At 35.0% G+C, this 15028-nt stretch overlaps 1 long non-coding RNA gene across 1 annotated transcript; it reads left to right on the top strand.

Moving 5' to 3' along the window:
* The first annotated feature begins 104 nt into the window (after positions 1 to 104).
* LOC114487495 (uncharacterized) lies at positions 105 to 14285 on the top strand. Its single transcript, XR_003682634.2, has 3 exons — positions 105 to 206; positions 4499 to 4557; positions 14216 to 14285. It is a non-coding gene; the product is annotated as an uncharacterized lncRNA (long non-coding RNA).
* Positions 14286 to 15028: the final 743 nt, after the last annotated feature.

Raw genomic sequence — 15028 nt, 5'->3', positions numbered from 1 at the left:
GGAGGCGGGTGAAGAGCGGAGCGGTGGGCGGGGCCGGAGGCTGGCACTCTCCCAAGTTGCCGAGGCAACCTGAGCGCGGAGAAGCTCGATTGACGCTCTAGAAGTTGGAATCCTCACCTAACTTTAATATTAGTATTTTATGCCTGTCCAGCAACCTAATCATGTTATATCTTGTACGACAAGATCCCTGCACTTGAGGAGTCCAGGTGAGAAGATTAATCCATGAACAGAGTTCAATAGTTTGTTATGCGGGTCTAATAGGATGAAACCAGGGAACTAGGTTGCCTATCACCGGTCACATTTATTCAGCTTAATAAGAAATTTGAATCCTTTCTATGTGTCAGGCACTAAAGCTAAACGCTGGGTATGCCGGGATGAGTAAGGTAGGTAGGTGCCAACCCTCTAGGATCGAATAGTCACAGGTTCTTATATAGTGAGGGAAGACGACTGTATGTCCTCTAAATTTTATTACAAATCTAAGCATCTGTGTCTAGAAGACAAACATCCTCTTACGATGTCTGTGAGTCCCTCTTTAAGAAACATTGCAATAAACAGACAAAATGGGAAACACGTAGGCACTAATATGATAGAAAAAATTGTTAATGTTTAGTATATTATGTTAGATTCTTAAGGAGAGATATCTAAGAGAGGAATAGGGAAGCAACTGTAGTGGGAGTGCTGAAAACCAACTTCATCTTTGCCATAATTTTGTAGCAGACTACTTTTCTATGGTGGTATCTCCCCATGCAGAGAGAGAGATGATTCTGACTGTGGGAAAGTAAGCCCTCAATATTCTCATGACAGTCATTGTCTTCTTCACTTTAAAAAATGTAGGTCTTGCCATATATGTAGAGGGATGGAGGCAAATGTCGATTGATAGATTTGGGGATCAACAGTTATAGCATTAATAGCTGAAACTAGGGGCTTTGTTGGTATGACTAAGATTTTTGAGAATAGCAGTAGGGAGAAAACTACTGATTGTGTCTACCTGGTGTCTGCTAGCCAAACAGCAATGAAGAATTAGAGTACATACATACAGTCTCTGTTTCTAAGAATACATGTCATAGGTGTGTGTTTTTTTTTGTGGGGGGGGAGGTACGCGGGCCTCTCACTGCTGTGGCCTCTCCCGTTGCGGAGCACGGGCTCCGGCCGCGCAGGCTCAGCGGCCATGGCTTACGGGCCCAGCCGCTCCGCGGCATGTGGGATCTTCCCAGACCGGGGCACGAACCCGCGCTCCCTGCATCGGCAGGCGGACTCTCAACCACTGCGCCACCAGGGAAGCCCATGTCATATGTTTTTAAACAATATTTGCATCTTGATATTTATAGTTTTGTTTCTGCTCACATATAAAAACATGGGGCAAAATCCTGAAAAGACAAACATATTTTGATCAGCATTTTTATTGTATGTGCAAAAATAGTGAAGACAGGATTCAACCTCAGGCAGTGTGACTTCAGTTCACATTTAGCTGCCTCTTCAGAAAATATGTTAATATATTATATCAAAAGTACACTGGAAAAACATTGTGTTCCCAAAAGACATTGAAAAATACATGTTCCTAAATGTTTAGAATTCTTTCTCACCTCAGTCCTCTAACTCTCCTCCCCATAAGTTTGTCTTCTCAGAGTCATAGCATAATTTCTGTTTGTTTTATTTTATGCATAAAAAATGGTAAATGAATCCATTAAGACTCAATATTTACTCGTTTTTTAACGTTGCTACGACATTTAGCAAAATTTGGCAAATATTTTAACAAAAGAAGGACCTTCTTATTTACTGAAAAGTTAAAGTGTTGAAATATATTTAATGACTGTAAAGAGAAGCAAACTCTGGATTTTAGGAGGTTATTGGCAAATGTAACATTTTACGACAAAAAACAGCATAAGTGGACTAATGTGTTTTGGAAGGGGCCCAATTAGTATCATGTAGAGGCAGAAATGATTGTAGACGTGCACAGTGCGCCCATATTAGAGCTCATTAAATGTCAATGAAACGTCAATATTCTGCTTGCAAAAGCATGTAAAGTTCTCATTATTAGAAAGGAATTGGAGGGAAATTAAGTTTACTTAAGGACAAAAGAAATTTGCTAACAGAGTCATAAAATTCTTCTTACCAGTTATTTTTGTAGCCAGGTTTAAATAAAATAGAAAACATGTCAGATTTATTATTTTTTTATTTTTAAAAAAATCTATCTATTTTATTTATTTACTTTTGGCTGCGTTGCGTCTTCGTTGCTGCTCGCGGGCTTTCTCTAGTTGTGGCGAGCGGGGGCTACTCTTCGTTGCGGCGCGCGGGCTTCTCATTGCGGTGGCTTCTCTTGTGGCAGAGCATGGGCTCTAGGCACGTGGGCTTCAGTAGTTGTGGCACGCGGGCTCAGTAGTGTGGCTCGCAGGCTCTAGAGCGCAGGCTCAGTAGTTGAGCTGCACGGGCTTAGTTGCTCCGCGGCATGTGGGATCTTCCCAGACCAGGGCTCGAACCCGTGTCCCCTGCATTGACAGGAGGATTCTTAACCACTGCGCCACCAGGGAAGTCCAACATGTCAGATTTAGAGGCCTTTTGTTTTTTTTTTCTTTCTAACTTTTTCACCCTAATTTGACTGTATTTATGACTAAAATCACCTGATAGTCAAAAAGTTTTTAATCCTGGAAGGTTTACACTGGGATAAAACTTAGGGTCTTGTACTCCAAACACTTTATATTACAGGAAACAAATTGTAGGCTGACCAATTAATAATAAATGGATATTTTTAGAGAGGTTTAATTTGGTCATTTTTTTCCTGTTATTTTTCTTCCCCCCGGCAATCCTCTGGCAGGTCTTGGTATCATTGGAGCAATGATAATAATAGTAGCTCAAAATTCATCAAGATTTACTGTGTGCTGGGTATTATGTTAAGCATTTAGTATAAGTGGAATCACAAAATATAGACTTTAAACTTTCATAGACCTTGGCTGTAAGTTATAATTCAGTGGCAAGAAGCCTTATGCAAAGAGGAGAATGATCTGGTAGACAGAAGTATGTGAAAATATGTAAATGCTGTGTTGATCCTAAGGTAACTACCCTAAGGTTAGGGAGTGTTTACATCCTCGTACGCTCAAGAACAAAGAAATATAGGTAAGATTAGAGCCTAGCAAGGCTAGACAATGGCCTTAGAGGTGATACAGCTTAAAATGTGCTGCCTCTGATTATTATGATTACATACCCTTCCCAAATATTTCCTGAAATTTAATGAGAAAAGAAAGGAAAATAAAATGAACAAGGGTTTTCTAGAAAGGTCATTGTTTGACTATAAGCCTTGTGGATGTGAGAATCACAACTTGCAATATTTTAAATACAGAAATTATAAAATACCTTTATTACAAAAAAGCATTTTAAATTGTACGAAGTAGAAATTTACCAGTCCTGCATAATTAAATTTTCTCTCTAAATACTATGTGAATTATTTGTTTAATGGGAATATACTTGTTGGAGAAATTAAAGTCACCTCTCACAGATCTATTCCAACCACAAGATTGTGTTTCTTCTACATACATATTTACTCATTTTTATCCTTCCAGTAGCTCTATGAGGTCAGTACTAGTAATATTCTATTTTCAGGAGAGGAAAGTAGCACAGAGAAATTAAATAGCTTATCCTAAGTTTAAGTAAGTGGCTGAAAGGAGATTGAACTCAGATATCTGATATTAAAAACTGGGTTTTAATCACTGCAAGAGGTTAAGGATCTAAGTCATATCCTTAACTAGTGGCAAACAATTCTTTGAGGTAGGAAATATTGTTATCCTTATTTTACAAATAAGGAAGTTAAGACACAAAGGCACGAAATAATTTTTTCGAGGTCACACAACTGATTACCATTAAATATTAATATTATTAGTATTACGTTAATTTGATATTGTTGGTCTTAAATAATTTTAAAATTATTTATGACTCTCTTGCCTAAACAGAGCAAGAAATAGTCATTGATAATACTCTCATATTTATACAGCATTTTGTTCCTTTGAAATGTTTTACATTCACTGTCTTATTCAGTGTCTAAAAATATACAAAGCAGTCAGGATGTGTACTATTATCTTTTTTAAAATGAAAAAATGGACAAAAGAGGTTATGAACAGGCCTAAGGTCACACACATTGTTTGTGAGAGGATAGTGACAAAACATAGTTATTGATGTTTCTTTACGAAATTCACCTAATTTGACCCTATACAAGTTTATTTTTAGTAGTTACTGTTTAAAATACAAATAGTTGAATGGTAAATTCATTTGATGAGCTTCTCAAGGAGTTCTTACTCAATTTTTCTATCCAAGCACCTAGAAGAGTATCTGGCATATAGCAGCTATTCAATCAGTATTTGTTGAATTAATTAAGGTTACTTTAAAAATGTTATAGATTGGTAATGCTTCCTAATTGCAGTAATGTTTTCACATTCCATTAACTGTAGTCATAAATGTTCTTAATGCAGTAGATTATACACTTTGATTCTTGCTTTGTTCTTATTTTAAGGCTTATCTGCTCAAAGGACAGTCTACTCACTCAATTCACTGCTCCTGGTGAAAGCAGAGGTTAGTAAAGGCTAATTAAAGATTCTTATCAAATATTATTAAATAAAGAAGCCATTTGAATAAAAGATTATGTGAATATCCTCACATGTTCCCACACCATTACTTTGTGTGACATGTTTATTCTGAATCAGAGACCCTGTGCTAGAAATCTCATTACTGATTTTTCTAGGACTATATACTTCTTAGAGATGAGGAATTGCTCGTTGATATTAACCTTTCTTGTATGGTTGTGGTGGGAAAGCAGAGGTGGTGAGCTGGTAGCAAATGGCCCAGGAGAGTTTGGGGCTTGGTCTGTATAGTACAGCTAAGTGAGTATTGACATTTGACACAGATACCTGTCGTCCTAATCACACTTTCATGTTTTCTATTGATCCCCTGCAGTCATTTGAGCTTGTGACCCTTGGTGTAAATGATACGATTTAGGGAAAGAAACCCAGGTGTCAGGCAACTAGAGACCACCCCTATAGCCCAAAGCACACCAGAATTATTCCAACTAGCCAACCCTACCTAAGCTGTTTACCTGGCCCTGCCTTGCCTTTCCTGCAGAAATTCCAATAAAGGCTCTGACCTAGGCTTTCCCCTGCACTCCTGCTTCTCTGCCTCTTAACCCAAACCTGGTGATGTCCATTAGGCCCTGTGTGGTTGGTGTGCCCCCTTCTCTTGGGAAATGTGAATTGAAAACTTTTTAATGGCATTAACCTCTTTGTGTTATCACTCAGTCACCTCTATAAATGAAAATCCCATGAGTACAATAATTGGTACACTATGTGATAAATGAGTGAATTTACATTGTCTTTAGTAAAGGAATAACATAATTGATTATCTGGTAAAATTACCAAAATGGATTTCTGTGTTCAGAAAGTATAATGCCAATAATCTCTAATGCAGCCTTTCTAAGATCCCTTTGAAAACACTGATGAAGGCATTAAACAAAACATGAAAAATGACTGCATAGCAATAGGGATAAACAAACTTAGCCTCCCAAGAATTTGAAGAATTAGATTAAACAAAAACATCATTTTAACCTTAAAAGGAAATGATGCATTATGAAAAGAGGAAATTTTGAAAAAGAAAAATGATAAATTCTGAAAATAAAACTATAGTGATTAAACTGAAATTTTAAAGGGCATGAAAAATAGAAATAAAATAAGTTGAAATTGTAATGAGTAAGCTATTGGGTGGGCCAAAAAGTGCCTTCAGTTTTTTAAGTAAAAGTAAAAGACACATTTTTCATTTTCACCAAGAACTTTATTGAACAACATATTCACCCTTTTGTTCCACTACCTTCTGCCATTTTTCAGGCAACTTCATAATTCCATCTTGCCAAAACTTTTTATCTTTTGAACAAAGAACTTCTCCAAGTACCTTTTACAATCTTCCAGGGAATTGAAATTTTTTCCATTAAGAGAATTTTGTAAAGACCGAAATAAATGGAAATCAAAGATGCAATGTATGGTGAATACGGCAGATGAATCAGAACTTCCCAGCCAAGCTGTAACAGTTTTTGCCTGGTCATCAAAGAAACATACGGTCTTGCGTTATCCTGATGGAAGATTATGTGTTTTCTGTTGACTAATTCTGGATGCTTTTCGTGAAGTGCCACTTTCAGTTGGTCTAATTGGGAGCAGTACTTGTTGGAATTAATCGTTTGGTTTTCCGGAAGGAGCTCATAATAGAGGACTCCCTTCCAATCCCACCATATACACAACATCACCTTCTTTGGATGAAGACCGGCCTTTGGTGTGGTTGGTGGTGGTTCATTTCACTTGCCCCACGAGCTCTTCCATTCCACATTGTTGTACAGTATCCACTTTTCATCGCCTGTCACAATTTGTTTTAAAAACGGAACGTTTTCATTACGTTTCAGTAGAGAATCTCATGCAGAAATATGGTCAAGAATGGTTTATTTTTGCTTAACTTACGTGTAACCCAAACATTAAAATGATTCACATAACCAAGCTGGTGCAAATGATTTTCAACGCTTGATTTGGATATTTTGAGTTTGTCGGCTATCTCCCACGTGGTATAATGTTGATTGTTCTCAATTAGTGTTTCAATTTGATCACTATCAACTTCAACTGGCCTACCCGACCGTGGCACATCGTCCAGTGAGAAACCTCCAGCATGAAACTTCGCAAACCACTTTTGACACATTTGATCTGTCACAGTACCTTCTCTATACACTGCACAAATCTTCTTGTGCATTTCAGTTGCGTTTTTACCTTTCTTGAAATAGTAAAGCATGATATGTCGAAAATGTTGCTTTTCTTCTTCCATCTTTAATATTAAAATGGCTACACAAAAGTTCACCAATTTTGATGTCTTTTTTAAAATGCACGCTGATATGACAGCTGTCACACACAATCTAACAAAATTGTTTCGAATGAAGTTAAAGACAACTAAGTGCTACTAGAGCCATCTTATGGAAAAAACCGAATGAACATTTCGGCCCACCCAATAAAACTTCTGAGCAGAACAGAACAACAGAAACCAGATCTACTCCCCTGCATTACATGACTAGAAAATGAGATAAAACATATGAGACAACTATCTTCAAATATTACAAAAACAAAAAAGGTGAGTTCTATGAATGGCACAGCTTACTGCTTATCGACCACAGCACAGGAGAGAAACTCAAGCAGAGCCCAGTTGTCTCAATGTGTTCAGGAGACCAGAGATTAGAATTTAAGGAGTCAAAGATGGATAGAACTTTCAGGGCAGAAATCAGAGAGGGGAGAGCTGAAGATAAAGTCTGTAAGATATTCAGAGGGTCTTTCATTGAGTTTTCATTTGCATATGCATGAGAGGAAATTCCTCAAGGCTAAGTATAGATGCAGAGGGGGTTGTAACTGAAAAGCAGTAAGCCTAACAACTGCTAGTGCTCACAAAGAACTGGAAATAATTTGTTTCTGCTCAGCAACTGAAAAGACCTTAATACACAGGCCATTAATTAGAATCTTCTAAAGGGTTAGAGTTAGGGTTATGGTTACTTACTTACTTACTTTAGTAGTAGTAGTAGTAGTTCTAAATTAACTATAGGCTAGATGGTGTACTTTACCCACACCAACAAGACTTAAAAGCAAGCCTCAAAAGTTCAAACTGATTCCAAATAGTGTAATTACGTGTCATAACATCACCCTGTACTATTTAAAGGAGTACAACAAAATCTGCACCCAGCAGGCTCAGCATCCAATAAAAAACTAGCAGGCATTCAAAGAAGCTGGAGAAAAATCAGTCATTAAAAACAGACCAAAATGACAGAGATAAACGATTTGGCAGATAATGATCTTAAACAGTTGTTATAATTACCTCTGTAAGTACAAGAAGATAGAGGAAAATTGAACATGATGAGAAGAGACATGGAATATATAAAAAAGACCCAGATGGAACATCTGTGTGAAAATGACACTATCTAAAATGAAAATCTTACCAGTAATGGTTAACTGATTAGACACTGCAGAAAATTTAGCAGTAAAAACTATCCAGGGCTTCCCTGGTGGTGCAGTGGTTGAGAATCCGCCTGCCGATGCAGGGGACACGGGTTCGTGCCCCAGTGTGGGAAGATCCCACATGCCGCGGAGCGGCTGGGCCCGTGAGCCATGGCCACTGAGCCTGTGCGTCCGGAGCCTGTGCTCTGCAACGGGAGAGGCCACAACAGCGAGAGGCCCGCGTACCGCAAACAAACAAACAAACAAACAAACAAAAAACAACTATCCAAAATGAAACGCAGAAGAAAAATGAATGAAACATCAATGACCTATGGGAAAATATCAAATGTATTTTATATTTTAGAGAAAGGGTGATATCCAGAAGGTTATGGGTACAAAAATGTATTTGAAGAAATCATGGCTAAAAAATATTCCAAATCTGATGAAAATTTTAAGTACAGAAATTCAAGAAGTTCAACCAACCTAAGTAAAAGAAATATTAAAAACAAAAACAAAAAAAACAATTTCAACGAGGTACATAAAAATCAAATTGCTGAAAACCACTTTTAAAGAAAAAAAATCTTAAAAGAAATCAGAGGGAAAAAAGCACGTTATTCACATAGGAACAAGAACGAGAAAAACAGTCCATTTTTTTGCCAAACAGTTTGCAAGCCAGGCAATAATAGAATGACATCTTTAATGTACTGGAATAAAAACCTGTCAATCTGGAATTCTATAACTATGAAAAATATCTTTCAAAAATGAAGATGAAATAAAGATTTTTCTCGGATAAACAAAAGAGCTTTCATGGCCAACAGTCCTGCATTATAAGAAATACTAAAGAAAGTTCTATGGCAGAAGGAAAAAAATACCAGATACCAGAATGAAATTTGGATCTACACAAAAGAACAAAAGGTGCTAGCAATGGTGGTTATGTAGATAAAAATACAAGAGAGTTTGTCTAATTTTTTAAAGCTCTTTAAAAGATAATTGTTCAAAGCAAAAATAATAAAAATGTGGTTCAACATATGCAGAAACAGAATGTGTGACATCACTAGGACATTGAACTTTAAGTAGGTGGGGAGTAGAAGTGTAACCTTGTTAAGTCTCTTTCAATAGAAGTGAATGATACAGTATTATTTGAAAGTAGACTGTAAGTAAAAGATGTATATTGCAAACAATAGAGTAGCCACTAAAACATAAAATAATTTTAATAATAAACCAGTAATGGATATAAATAAAATCATAAAAATTCAATCAGTCCCAAAGGAGGTAGGAAAAAAGGAAATAAGAAATAAAGAAGTGATCAATGGAAAATGATAAGATGGCAGATTTACCCATTTTACCATGTTGATAATTACATTGAATGTAAATGTTCTAAACACAACAATAACGATGCAGAGATTAAGATAAACCTCCAAAGAGAATAAAATGGGAACATTTGGGATAACTATACAGAAACCTGCTTAAGAGAGTATATATTTCTTCATGTAAAGGAATTGCTAAATTCATGTGTAAGACTATATAACCCTAATACAATGCCAGTTAGCTCATGAATATGGTTTAAGTTTTTTGGGGGGAGGAATTTACACAAACGTTAAAGAATGAGAAATCTGAAAACTTGGAAGGAATGCAATTGTTGTTTTGTTTTGTTGTGATTTTCAGCATCATAATCTGTTAAGAATTGGGTGGTGATCACTTTTACAGTTTTAGATTTTGCCTGTAGCTAAGCAGGAGAAAAAAAATAGTTCATCTGTTCCATTGTTGGGATACTTTCCAGATATGTTGAATACCCGAGGCAAGTCTGTTGATTGAGAAAATCTTCTAAAATTGAAATTTTTTGGACTTAGCATTTCTTGACCAGCTGCTTGGTAGCTAATGGGTGATAAATTCAAAGATTTAAAGATTTTCTGAAGGACTTTTTTTTTTTTGGTAGCAAACAGATTTAAACATTTGGCTTAATAGTATAATTTAGACTGAGTATATGTGACACAAAATGAATTTTAATTTATTTTATATTCTAGGAGCTATGGAAGTGTGGTCTAGCAGTCTGAGATTAGGAATGCAAGCCAAAATCACTGAAATTCTTTGGCTATAAACATATTAATTGCCTTGCCTTCTAACACTTTCTTATTTTCTTTTTTAAAATTTTCATCTTTCCTGAATGTTACAAAATTTAATTTCTTCTGCCCTGAAAAATTTTAATGTGGATATAATCACAATTCCAAATTTTCCTTCTCAAAATTTTAATGAAGTTTCTCTCCATTTTGGAATCCTAAAATGACTCACAATTTTCAGAGGAATGAGACTACGGTTCTTGACTTGTTCATAAGCTTTCAACAAGTTGTTTCCTGCTTTTGTAAAGAAGCGCCATATTTACCTTTTAAATATTTTTTTATCTCCTATCATTGCCAGCCATTATGTAGGTACGGGTAATTACATATCAAAGAAGTGTCGTGCTTGCCACAATTGGTATTATACTCCGCTAACCCATTTAGGGCAGTGTAGCACACAGGACACCAGGCAAAATGAGCCTTCCATGTTTTAAAATGCATTTCTTAGAGTTTTTTTTTTTTTTTAAGTGCAAATTTTACAACTTATTATGCCTTTAACCAAGTTCTTAATTTTAAGAAAATTTACCATGCTTTTATTAATGCTTGGGTTTATTAGAATAAGATCATAATTAGTTAATTATCACAAGGTTTTTGGGTAAAATCAACCTCTATAAAAACGTACTATTCGACTTTGGATGAACAACCCAGTTTTCTGCAACAAACATTCTAACAAATGTGATTTCTGATAACAATTATTTTTAGTAATAAGTTTCAAGTAGCAGTTTTTGGAATTTTCATTAAAAAGGAAACACTTTGGCTTTCTTGGTAAGCAGACATAGACATATGGACTTGAAACATATTTATATGTGTACATAATATATAGACACACATATTACTTTGTTAAGAGAAAATTTTAAAAATAATTCTGTAAGTCAGTCTCAGTTTTCATAACCTTGAATAAAAGAAAACTAAAAATGAAATAAAGAGCTTTGATAGCTGATCATCACCTGTACAGTTGCCATATATGAGTAAATTTAAGTACATCTTTTTTCAACACTAAAACTGACAGCTTTCCTTTCTCTGTGAATTCTTTTCATTCAGTGCAAAGTGATAACATGTAAGAAGATGACACTTTTATTATTAAAACACTTTCACTAACTAGGTGTTTTGCTATGTAACTTTTTAGTGTTTCAATTTGAACAAACTGTTTGGAATAATAGAACATTAAAAAGGAAATAATCACAGTTCAAAAAACATGTGTGATTGTTTTATCTCATATTGCAAATGTTATCACCAATGTAGTTCTTATTTCATTTTTCGTTCTTCAAGAAAGTATAAGAACTTAGAAAACTTTAAATATTTTAGATGTCTTCTGTGATTTTTTTTTTCTCTCTCTCTTTTGGAAATTTAAATATGGTGTTTTTGATAAATTCAGATTAGAGAAGGAAAAAAAGAAACAGAAGGACCGAAAGCCATCACTGAAGATACAAATTACAAATAGATTTAAGTGCATGGTAACTAACATATAATTATTCACTAAACTTTTTCCTAACTGCTAACAAGTCTTTATGGCTAGTGAGTGTTTGTCTTCTAAAAACACTCTAACTATTTCTTAGCAAATGGGGAATTCTGGCTTGAAGTTTTTGGCTTTTGTTAAATGTCTAGTTATGACTGAATTAAAGAATATAAAGTTGGTAGATTTCGCTTCCATCCTGCACTGAGTATGACTGCAGCCTCTGGAGCCAGACAACTAGTTTTCAAGGCCTATCTCTAGAGCAGGGGTTTTCAAAACATACTAACAGGCACATGAAACCTATCTAAGAATAATGCTATGAGAATAATGTTCAATACATTTAAATATACATAAGGTAAAGTTCATTTTATTTAATTTGCTGATTCATAACTTACGTATGAAATGCACAGATGTTAAGAGTACAATTCAATTAGTTTTGGTAAATGTATACATTCATGAAAACAGCACCTCGTAAAGATATAGAAAATTTCCATCATTCCAGAAACTTCCCTTGTGTTCTTTTCCAGTCAATTCATCTCACCCAGGGTAACCATTAACGTTTTGTGACCATCATCGCAGCTTAGCCTTTGCTGTTGTAAACATCATATAGTTGTAATAATATAGTATATTATCTTTTGTGTCTGGTTTATTTTATTTGGTATAATGATTAATCCGTGTTATCAGCATATTGCTGAGTCATGTTTCATTGTTCGGATATACATAATTCGTTTATTCTTTTGTTCATTTGGGTTGCTTCCAGTTTTTTGACTATTATAAATAAGGCTGCTGTGAACATTTTTTACAAGTCACTTTGGTTATATATATTTTATATATCCTGAAGAGAAATTGCTGGGTAGCCATATGTTTAGCTTTAAAATAAATTGCTTAAGACATTTCTGAAGTGGTATTACCATTTACAATTACGTCAGCTACGTGTGGAGTTCCAACTGTTCCTTCCCCTCGTGAATACTTGGCATTGTCATTAAAGAAAAAATTAACCACTCTAGTGGTTGCATAGTGGTAACTTATAGTGGTTTGTTATTTGTATTTTCAGGATGACTTATAATGTTGGAATTTTTTCATGTGCATATTTTGCAATTACATATCCACATGAGTGAAATATCTTTTCAAATCTTTTGCCTATTACTTTGTTGGGCTATTACAGTCCATTTTTTTCTTATTGTTAGCACTTTTTTACCTGGTATAAGAAATCATTGCCTAACCCAAAGTCATGAAGATGTTCTCTTATATTTCTTTCTTTAGAAGCCTAATAATTTTAGCTTTTACATTGAGGCCCATAATCAGTCTCAAAGCAGTTTTTGTGAGGGTTTTAAGGTCAGGGTCAAGGTTAAATGTTTTTTTCATAGAAGTATCAAATTGCTCTAGCACCATTTGCTGAGAACAAAACAAATGAAAAGAAAAACTAATCAGCCTATATCCCTCTGTATTACCTTGGCAACATGGCTGAAGATCAGTTGACTGTATATGTGGAGGTCTACTTGTGGACTCTGTCTTGTTCTTTTGTTTTATGCATCTGTCTTTATGTCAGTGCCACACCATCTTGATTACTATAGCTTTAGAGTAATTCCAAACATCAGATGATGTAAGCACTCCAGCTTTCTTTTTTATTTTTCAAAATTGTGTTGTCTATTCTAAATGCCTTGGATGTAAATTTTTGAATTAGCTTGGACATGTCAAGAAATATCCCACTGGGATTTTAATTGGGATTGTGTAGTTGGTAGAGGAATGTAAGGAGGCTAGCACCTTAGTAATATCGAGTCTTCCAATCGATGATTGTGATATATTTCTCCATTTGTTTATGTATGTTTACAGTTTCTCTCAGAAACACTTTATAGCTTAAGGTATAGAGATTTTTCCCACTTTTGTTACCTTTATTCCTAGATATTTTGTTTTGATGTTATTTTATATTTCATTATTTAAATTTAATTTCCAGGTGTTTGCTGCCAGCAAATAAAAATACAACTGTTCTTTGTATATTGATCCCATTTACTGTGACTTTGCTAAATTTGCCTATTAGTCCTAGTAGGGTCTTTTTTTTTTTCTAAGTTACTTGGGATTTTTGTATAAACACCATGTTCTTTGTGAATAAATATAGTTTTACTTCTTACTTTATGATTTTTAATGCCTTTTTTTTCTTCGTTTTATTGGCTAGGAGTGCCTATAACATGGTAAATAAAAATGCTGTTGGTGGGTAATCTCACCTTGTTCTCAATCTTAGGGGAAAAAAATTCAGTGTTTCACCATTGATTTTGATATCAGCTATAGCACTTTGCAGATATATTTTATCAGTTTGAGATCATTCCTTCTATTCCCATTTAAAAAATAACTCAACTGATGAAGTTTCCTTTTATTCATAGTTTGTTGAGAATTCTTCTTTCCTGAAAGGGTGTTAGTTTTTCTGCCTCCATTGAGACAATCGTATGATTTTTCTCTTTTATTCTATTAATGTGGTGAATTATATTGATTAATTATCTAATTTTGACTTAGTCTCTCATTCCTGGGAAAACCTCTACGTGGTTATGAGGTAACTCATTTTATATTTTGCTTGATTCAACTTGCTAACATTTTGTTGAGGATAACTGCATTCTTGTTCATAAAGTAAACTGGTCAGTAATTTTCTTTTCTTATAATGTTCTTGTTAGGTTTGGCATCAGAGTTATTCTGGCACCCACAAAACAAGTTCAGAAGTGAGGGTGCACATTGAACATGGAGGTAGTTTTGACAAAGTCACATGTATGTCATATTGGACATCCAATTCATTTTGGTTTTGTATTTTGATGGTTACATGTGTTGAAAATCAAAAATTCCAAAGGTATGTTAAGTAAACTCTTGTTTATATTGTGCAATATAATCCAAATACCTTTTTCTCTAGGGTAGAGTAAACAAATATCTTTTTTATAATTAGGAAGTTATGTGTTTTTAAGAAATCTGTCTGAAACATGATGACATCTAAAAACATGCCTTGGATGGACTGCATTTTAATATGTAAATTTTCGGAAAATAGTAATATTAGACCAATGAGAACTAGCCAGCGAGAGGATTTATGACAGAGCAGCTTCACGGACTCTGCTGCCACCAGACCCAGCATCCATTTTGGTGTGTGTTCCATTCTGGCACCTTCCCTGGCCAAGTGGATTGGGAGCTAGCACTTTAAGTGCTCTAATTCATATAATAAATATATTATATATCTAGACCTGTTGTCATCCAAAATGGAAGCCCGGGGATCTGAAGATAAATTAAGGATGTTGGTAATAAGGGATGGATACGGCAGATATAGAACAAATACAAAATATATACACACAGCAGAAGTGTAGACATTATAGAAACAAGCCAGTTTGAATTTTTAAATGGAGGCAGTTAGCATAGTGAGATCTTACATTACTTAGTGATGGAAAATGCCTGGTTGTGTTTTAGTGTACTCTGAATAAACCATACATTGTTCATACAAAGAACCA

Source organism: Physeter macrocephalus, chromosome 13 (genome assembly GCF_002837175.3).
Source record: "Physeter macrocephalus isolate SW-GA chromosome 13, ASM283717v5, whole genome shotgun sequence".
Classification (NCBI taxonomy): Eukaryota; Metazoa; Chordata; class Mammalia; order Artiodactyla; family Physeteridae; genus Physeter; species Physeter macrocephalus.
The sequence above is the reverse complement of the archived record's forward strand: the minus strand, read 5'-3'. Positions and strand labels throughout refer to the sequence as shown.